Genomic DNA, 8943 nt, shown 5'->3' with positions numbered 1-8943 from the left:
GTCTGTGTCGGCTGGACGGCGGCGGTCAGGCGACGTCGAGCTGTGCAGAGGAGACCGGGGCGGTGACAGCTGGATTGCGGCGAGCGGCGGCGTCTGCTCTGCCTACGCGGCGGCGACGTCGCGGCGTCTTGGCGCCGCGGCGGCCGGCAGCAGGGTGTCGGCGGAGGTGGCTTCGGAGGAGGGAGCAGACCCGGCGTCCTGCAGTGCTGGCTTCGGCTGGTGAGGGAGGCGGCGCGAGGAAAGGGGGAGGCGTCGTTCCGGATTTTCCGCCGGCGGACGCGGGCGGCGGCGGGCGTGGTCGCGCGGACGAGGTCGCGCGGGCGCGGTCTCGCAGCGCAGGGGAGAACGAGCGAAGGGTTATAACGAGGAGTGCACAGTAAACTCCCCCAATTAAATTTAAACCCATCGATTAAATCCATTATAACGATTGAACCGAACCGGGTTCAATTTTGGTTCACTTGGTTTACTAACCAAACGACCTCCGATTTGGTCAAACAAGGTCTGTTGGATTCGTCTTCGCGAGACAAACCTTTTTATCCATTTTATTTTATTAAACTCTCTTCTATTGTTTAACTAAAGTACTTTTATTAGAATTTTAAATCTAATTAAAATCCCTAAAAATAGGGAGAAATAATCGGGGTGTTACAATCTCCCATCCTTATAAAAGTTTCGTCCTCGATCTTCTCATCATTTTCTTTATTAGTCATACATGACAAGTAATACAAAGTAACCTTTTATTCAATTAATAGTTCATTATCTTACATACCTATATATATGAACATGTCTAAGTCGAGAATTCTTCTTTTGCTATGCATAAGGGACAGATAAGGCCAACGGTAAAGTTAATATTCTATCAAAACCTTGTAACGACCCTCCTCCTTTCTAATAGGGGGATGTTACGTATATCTTATCATTATTAAATTATTGGTAGAAAATCCAATAGATAAATTCTATCAAAAGGAATATTCTTATAACGGAATAAAACAACTGTTCAATTTACGATGCATGCGGAAGCCATTGATATAAAATACATAATTGATATAAGGTGTTTATTCATTTATTTATTCTAATCCGCGGTTCCGCCGCCACACACATCGAACACTGCTCCTGCTGCCTCCCGTTGCTTAACACTTTTCTTTACCTCTATCTGCAGTATAAGGAATGCAACTATAAGCAAAGCTTAGTAAGTACATACCTAATCTCACAAAACAACGGAAATCATTGCATGCTTTCTTAGTAATTAAACAGGAAATAACTTGTAGTTATGAAGTCATGTACTTAAGCAGAAACTACCTGAACATGGAAATATTTGTATTGCATAGAAAATTTCTTAGCTTCTTTATAATTGAAAGTCATACGTTTGAATGGTAACGACCCGGCCCAGCCCATTTGGCGGTCCATTCGGCGGCCCATTTGGCGACCCTTGTGGTCGTCGACCGTCGACCGTCGGCTCGTCGACCGTGTCGTTACTCATCCGGCCTAGCCCATTTGGCGGTCCATTCGGCGGCCCATTTGGCGACCCTTGTGGTCGTCGACCGTCGACCGTCGGCATAGGAAATTTCTTAGTTTCTTTATAATTGAAAGTCATACGTTTGAATTGTAACGACCCGGCCCAGCCCATTTGGCGGTCCATTCGGCGGCCCATTTGGCGACCCTTGTGGTCGTCGACCGTCGACCGTCGGCCCGTCGACCGTGTCGTTACTCTTTTACTTTCTATATCTTTGTCCTTTCATCAATCATTTATCATGCTTTACTTACATCCTAAATAGGAAGAATAATTTACATATTCATGGTTAAATCCTAAATCATACTATGGAAAGAACATATATATATTCTTATTTTAACATGAATCATACTAGAGGAAGAACACATAAATACATTCACGTCTAACATAAATCACGTCATAGAAAGAGCATACATATAAATACATTCATGTTTAACACAAATCATGTCATGGAAAGCGGTGCTCTAGCACCTTCTTTGCACGACCTTGCAAAAATCATAACTACAACTTAACCACAATCATTAACCTAATCTAATTCTTCGATATTTAATTATCCCTTAATTATTGAAATCCTAATACTTAATTAATCAATTATCTAACTTAACCCTTAATTATATACTAATTAATTACTAAACTTATTAAAGTAATCCAATTATCATAATTGAACTACTCCAATTGACTTAACTAATCTTTCGATTAACTATCAATTAATTACTAATTAAAACCCATTTATGGATTAACTAATTAATTACTGATTAAACTAATTAATCCTTAATCGAATACCAATTTAAACTCTTTAATTCAAAACATCATTAAGCGTAATTAACCTAGATTAAAATTGATTAAACCTTACCTTAATTAATTAATCTCGTTAATTAATCTTCTTCTTCGGCGTGGGCTTCTTCTTCTTCGACGCGAACGCAGGGAAGGCGTCGGCGTGGTGTCCTGGTGGCGGAGCAGCGGCAGGGCAGGGAGCGCCGCAGGCGGCGGCGTGCGGCGTCGGGCGGTGATCAGCCGGTCGGCGGCGCTCTGCTTCTCTGGCGAAGGGCGCAGCGGCTGTGGGAGGAGGCGTCACAGCTGGGGTGCGGGTCGCGTGGGCGAAGAGGCTGCGGAACTGGGTGGGCTAGGGTTTCCTTTTAACGCCTCTTCCGTTTATAGCCGAGCTTTTCGCCGGTGGGAACGGATGCGGGCGGACGCGGCTCGGAGGCGAGAAGCCGGCGGCCGACGCGGTCTGCGCGGAAAGTCGCGTAGTTTTAATAGGGCCGTCGCGTTAAATGTGGGCCGGGCCCAATTAAAATCTCGGATTCATTAAACCGGTTAAATTAATTACTGTAGCAAACCGGATCCTAAATTTTGGTTTGCTTGGTTCGGCTAACCAAACGACCTCCGATTCGGTCCAAACTAATTTTGTTGGATTCGTCTTTGCGAGAGGAATCTTTTCACCTATTTTATTTTGTCAAAACCCCTTCTATCATTTAACTAAAGAATCTTTTATTATAATTTTAAATCTATTTAATATTCCTAAAATAGGGAGAAATAATCGGGGTGTTACAGAGAGGAAAAAAAAAAGAAAACCTTTTTTTCTCTTCCTCTCTCTTTTTGGCGTCCCCAGAAGAAAACCTAGGGTTTTCTTCTTTTCTCGCCTAGTTTCCTCCTTCTCTCTTCCTCCTTGTGGTGGCTGGCCAAGAGAAGGGAACTGGGAAGTCTATTCCGTAGGGTTCGGACATGCCGACAAGGGTTTTCTAAACACACTAGAGTGTTTGGAGTCTTCAACCATAGGATTTCGTTTGTAAGTACTACTCACCTGCAGTAAGAGTTGTTTCGGTATTTTTCCTTTACCTTCGTAGCATGCCTTAAATAATTGTGTTCACTCTATGTAAAAACTCTAAACTATATGTAAACTCTAGAATTGTATGCATGTAGAATGATAAAGTGTTATATTAAGTTCTTTTAGAGGTTTATGAGAAGTTTATAAGCAAAGTAATACCAAGGTCTTGATAGGATCCCAAATTCAAGAATTTGAGGATCAAAAGCACACCAAGTGTTTGAAGAAATGCCAAAGTATTTTTTTATATGAGTACTAAAAGATAACAAATATTTTACTTTGAAGAGGCTAGTACCCGACTTCCGAGGTTGTCGTAAAATAAATCCAGGTGACCAATTCCGAGGTCTTGGCCCTGGTAAGACCAAGGTCTTTACCCTCGTAGGACTGGTGGCTCGCTACCCCAGTCTCTATTAGGGAGCGTGCTTTGGTACTACGCCTGGGCCCCAAGAGAAAGTTGATTATTACTTTGAAGTATAAAGCTATAAGTATTCGAACAAATAAAGTAAGTTTTACAAAAGTTTCAAGTTCCAGCAAGTTTAGTTAAGAAAGTATATCAATTGCAATTTCATATTTATAAGATGAGAATTTCTAGTACTTACATGATATTATAGCATAAACATGAAAGATCACATGTTTCAAGTTTTAAGAGTTTCAAAGCATGAAAACTATTTCAATGAGTATGAAAAGTTTCTTATCATGAGCATGCAGTTTTAGAATTTTTGTATATATGCACATCTCAGTTTTGTGAGTTAGATAGTACTTACTAAGCATCCGCTTATAGTTGCATTTCCTCTTACTGCAGACAAAGGAAAAGGAAAGCAAATTTGAAGGAAGGCGACAAGGGGATGCGTGATGGTGTGTGTGATGCCTGGACTATGGAAAGCCTTGGGAATTTGCTAAGAGCATATTAAGATGTTTTTTAAATTGCTAAGAAAATTTAGAGATTTTACTTTCTATTCATTGTTAAGAAGATTTCATAAATTGTTAGTTTTGCATATGTTGGGTATCATCTAGTATTTCTATTGCTAATGATTAAATAGATTAGTTTTGGTTAATGTTTGTTAGATATTATGATTCCATGTCTTTTCAGTGAATATGTATGAAATTCTAAAGTAATAAAATGAACTAATGCTTAATTAGTTTTTGAGATTGATACTTTTGGCACATGAAGTATACTATTGATACATTGTATGTAGATTAGTTTTAAAGAGTGCAAGAAATTCATTTATGATCCTTTGCATGCAAATATAGTTAGAAATGCTTTAGTTTGCTTTAGAATTATTAGTTGAGTGTTTAAATGAAGTTTAGATGAAAAGCTGAAAGAAAGAAAATTTAACATGATAGAAAATATTTCCGCACAAGTTAGAAAATTTTAAATTATTACTAAATAGAGTAGCACTTTAAGTAATACAAGAAGTAAAGTGTAAGAAAGTAACCTGGCTCATAGAACGCATGAAGGGCGGGCTTTACAATAACTTAAAATAATAATAATATAAATCAAAATATTTGACTAACTGTATGATAAAAAAAATTTGATGGTTTTTAAGAGTTTCTTGTAATATTTATAATTTAAAAAATTAAAACATAAAAGATTTTGAAATTTATAATTCTTAAATGATTGCAAAAAAATTACTACAAGTCTTATAATCTATCTCTTTCCCTTTTGTTCTTTTTTCTTCGTACCTTTCTAATGGCTATAGTGAAGAGACTCTTCTAGAAGAGACAGAATTCATATATGTAAATAGTCATCTTCCATCAAGTTGGTTATATGTAATTTTCAGAAGTTAAAATAACTTCCCATAATAACCAATAAGTCCCTTAGATTAATTAATATTTCACATGAGTCACACTTCTTTAATTAATTTATTATTATTATTTTTTCTAACATTCTCCCACTTGACTCATATGATATTGTGTTACTTAATGACTTAATAATTATATCAATTATAATGCGCATATGAATAGACTTTACATACATTGGTTCCATCATTAACGTGATCAAAGATAGAAAACTAATAAGAGTCATGGTGATTGTAAAATACCGAATCTTAGGAGGTAATTTGTAAATAAATTAACCCTAAATACAATTAATCCTTAAACTAATTAAATGAATTTATTTAGCCCAATTAATTCAATTTGGGTCAACCATCCAAGCCATGTAACTGGCCCAGATTTGAACCCAATTTAGAAGCCCAATAGCCAAGTTAACCAGCCCAATTAGAAGGCCCAATTAGCTAATCAAGGGTTAATGGGTTATTTTGATTAATGGTTAATTGGGTTAATAGGTTAGTGGTTAGATCCGAAACCAGTTAAACTATTATAAAGTCGAAAACCCGATCGCGATCTCCCTTCCCAGCTTCGCGATCCTCTCCTCTCCTCTGTTCCATCGTCTCCTTTCTCTGTTCTTCGCCTTTCATCCCGATCGCGCGACCGAGGCCGAAGGTTGCTGGTGTTGAGGACCCAGGAGGCCACCGGAGAGCAGGGACCTTCCATTGTGAGCTTGATCCCTGGCCTAAAGGGGTGTGGTTCGGGCAGTAAACGGCGGCGCCGAGAAGGAGGAGATCGACGACGCGGTGAAGGAGGAGGAGATCGGCTCTGATTGGTAAGGGATTTGGAGTGGATTTTCGAGGATTTATTGGCTTTCTTTTAGGGTTTCCTTTAGATCTCTTCGAATCCTGAAGCTTGGCTCTTCACAACTTGATTTGCCGAACCCGATTGAAGCTGTGATGGCGATCGAGTGGAGGAAGATCAGTAAGTATCGATTGGGTAGGTTCTTTATTTTGAGATTGATTCTTGAGCCTAGATCTACGGTTTTGCAGGTTTTGGGTGTTGATTCTGGTTTGATTGAAATCACAGATTCTTGATTAGGATCGGCTGGATGGCGGAGTAAATCAAGTGACCTAAGCTTGGATCTAGGGTTTGATTTGGATTGGATTTAAGGTAAGTGTTCTGGTCTCGATGCCTAGCTGGTTCTGTTAACAGATTTGATCATTGTTGGGATGTTTGTCTGTTAGATTGATGATGTTCTATTCTTGATACTCTAGAATCGATCACTGTTTGAATGGTCTTAGGTTGATCAGATTGTGGTAGCTTAATAGTACTACAGCCAAGGTTGTCAAAATCGCGAGTCAACTCGGCGAGTTTACGAGTTTACGAACTATTATTTCAATTCTGTGTTGAATCAACTTAAAATCGGGCCCCCCTTATAAACTCGTAAACTCGCGAGTCAACTCGGTAAACTCGGTAAACTCGCGAGTCAACTCGGTCAAACTCAGTAAACTCGATAAACAAAGGAAATCTTTGTTTGATGTTTCCTTTTATCAAATTTGGATAATGGAAGCTTATTTGGTGTATCTATTGGACTATTTTTGTATGAAATTTTAAATTTGTCATTTTGTAACTTGATGTTGAAATATAAATTTTAAAAATTTCATATCTTTTCATGTTAAATTTTCATGTTTAGTCTTTTTTTATATGTGAAAACATGTTGTTGATAACTATATTTATGCTTTTTTATTAGATATGTGAAATAGTGATTGTTCTTATGAAGTTATGATCAAATATATATTATTTGATATTTTATAACTCTTTTTTGGATTATCTGTAAACTCGTACGAGTTTACGATACGAATTTACGATACGAGTTTGTGCACCCCTAACCGAGTCGACACTGGAATCGCGAGTTTGACAACCTTGACTACAGCAGCCGCCCATGAGTTGAATTAGGGCACATATCTGAGGTAAATTGTTTGGTAATGCCGGTTCTTTTAGGGTGATTTGTTGATTAGAGGCTGCTGATTTGTAGATTAGAATGATTAAACATGAGATTAATTAAGTAATTGGTTAATTCATGTGAATAGAAATTCAACGGTTCGATTAATATAAACCAAGTTAGGTTAATTGAATAGAGTTAAACTAACTCTAGATTGATTAGAGTTTCGTTGTTATATCATGGTATTTAGGGATATTGTTTATTATTTTCTTGCAGGACCCTGAGTGATTATAGGAGTTCGTTATATACGAGGATCTATTTTTGGGGGGTTCTATTATTTGATTGACGATTTATCAGGTGGGTAATTTACTGTATTTGGTCAATACAGTTCTATTCCATTTTTAGTACATGATTCTTTTACAGTCATTGTAATTTGATACCTTAATGTTATTCTTTCCTGTTATTCGTATACCTTTTACATTACTCATGTTTATATCATGCTTGTCCTTATGTCTGTTGATCTCATATTATCATTCCTGATTATTGTTTCTATCTTTGAGTATGACATCTGTGATCATTATTAGTTTATATACCCATGATCGTTAGGGCTTATTACTTATGTTCATTGATCAGTATGGATGCTGATTATTATGATTTGAGCATCTCCTCATAATGCATGATGAACGATTGTAAATCTCTTGTGGGTCTATCGTGATGGTAGTTGGCCTTGTGGATCATCGACTCGGCCTGTAGTGGCAGTACGCAGTCGAGTCGATGATCTGTCTCGACACCGGATAGGGGTGGTACTTGGAGAGTACATGGTTGGTACGTCGGTGATGAGTATTAGAGGACAGATATCGGCCATAGGATATATAGCTTATCATAGCTACGGGATCACCGGACGCGGAGCACTGATCCCCGATTTGGATCACCGGATTACTTGATTGTAGGGCACGGAGCACTGATCCCTCGATTTGGATCACCGGACTACTTTGTGGTAGGGCACGGAGTACTGATCCCCCGATGCCAGCCATACCCAGTCTCAGATGCTTGCACGAGTGCTGTAGCGTGTGGGGCAATTGCATCATGCATATGCGCATCATGTGCTTGATATATATATATATATATATATATTGGACCGCACTGATACTGCATTTTGTTGGTCTACTTGTTTGACTCTTGACTGTTGCACTATGTTTGACATGTCATTCATATGGTGCATTACATGAGATCCATGTTAGTTGCTATTTATCTGTAGAGATATTACTGATACTTTGTTGACCTCTAGTATGTAGTATTACTCTTATTCTTTGTTTCATTCATGCACTGTTTTACTGTATTATCCACTGAGTATTTATACTCACATCTTTTGGGCCCTGGGATTTTTCTGTCTTCCCAGATATCAGATAGGAGCTTACAGAGGATGCCAGGGATCTGCCAGCTACGCCATCTCACGACGACAGGATTTTATGTGTGTGTGATGTATTGTGGTATACTTGTAATACTTGTCGTGTTGTTGTTTACGATTCATAGTTTTGGATTTCCGACTTCGTCTTGATGATTATGGTGGATTTTCACATGTAGTATTTCTTGGACTCGTATCCATTACATTGGACTTTATTGGATTTATGTTTCCGCTCCTATGATTCTGAGTTTTGCATATTTGACGAGTTTTCTCGCTAGTAATTATGTAGGATATGTACGTATGTGGCCGTGTGGGTCACCTTTTACTTCTATTTAGTATATAAATCCATATTTTGTAGTATGGATAGGCCGTGTTGGCGTTTATATATGTGTGTATACAGGGAATTGTCAGGGATACTGGGGAGGTGCTGCCGAAATTTTTCGGGCGGCTATCTCCCGAGTCGTGACAGCGATTATATGTTATTGTAGCAACATATA

The 8943-nt window shown here is 38.6% G+C and overlaps 1 long non-coding RNA gene across 3 annotated transcripts; it reads left to right on the top strand.

Annotated features, from left to right (window-relative positions):
* Nucleotides 1–5696: 5696 nt before the first annotated feature.
* Nucleotides 5697–8670, top strand: LOC141818930 (uncharacterized). Of its 3 annotated transcripts, none has more exons than XR_012601019.1 (5): nucleotides 5697–5931; nucleotides 6011–6080; nucleotides 6186–6269; nucleotides 7318–7398; nucleotides 8441–8670. It is a non-coding gene; the product is annotated as an uncharacterized LOC141818930 (long non-coding RNA). The 3 variants fall into 3 exon arrangements; XR_012601017.1 differs by having other exon boundaries at nucleotides 6149–6269; XR_012601018.1 differs by having other exon boundaries at nucleotides 6011–6095.
* Nucleotides 8671–8943: the final 273 nt, after the last annotated feature.

This window comes from Curcuma longa, unplaced genomic scaffold (genome assembly GCF_044706935.1).
Source record: "Curcuma longa cultivar G26 ecotype Majalengka, Jawa Barat unplaced genomic scaffold, ITB_CL_G26_1.1 contig_26719, whole genome shotgun sequence".
Taxonomy (NCBI): Eukaryota; Viridiplantae; Streptophyta; class Magnoliopsida; order Zingiberales; family Zingiberaceae; genus Curcuma; species Curcuma longa.
The sequence above is the reverse complement of the archived record's forward strand: the minus strand, read 5'-3'. Positions and strand labels throughout refer to the sequence as shown.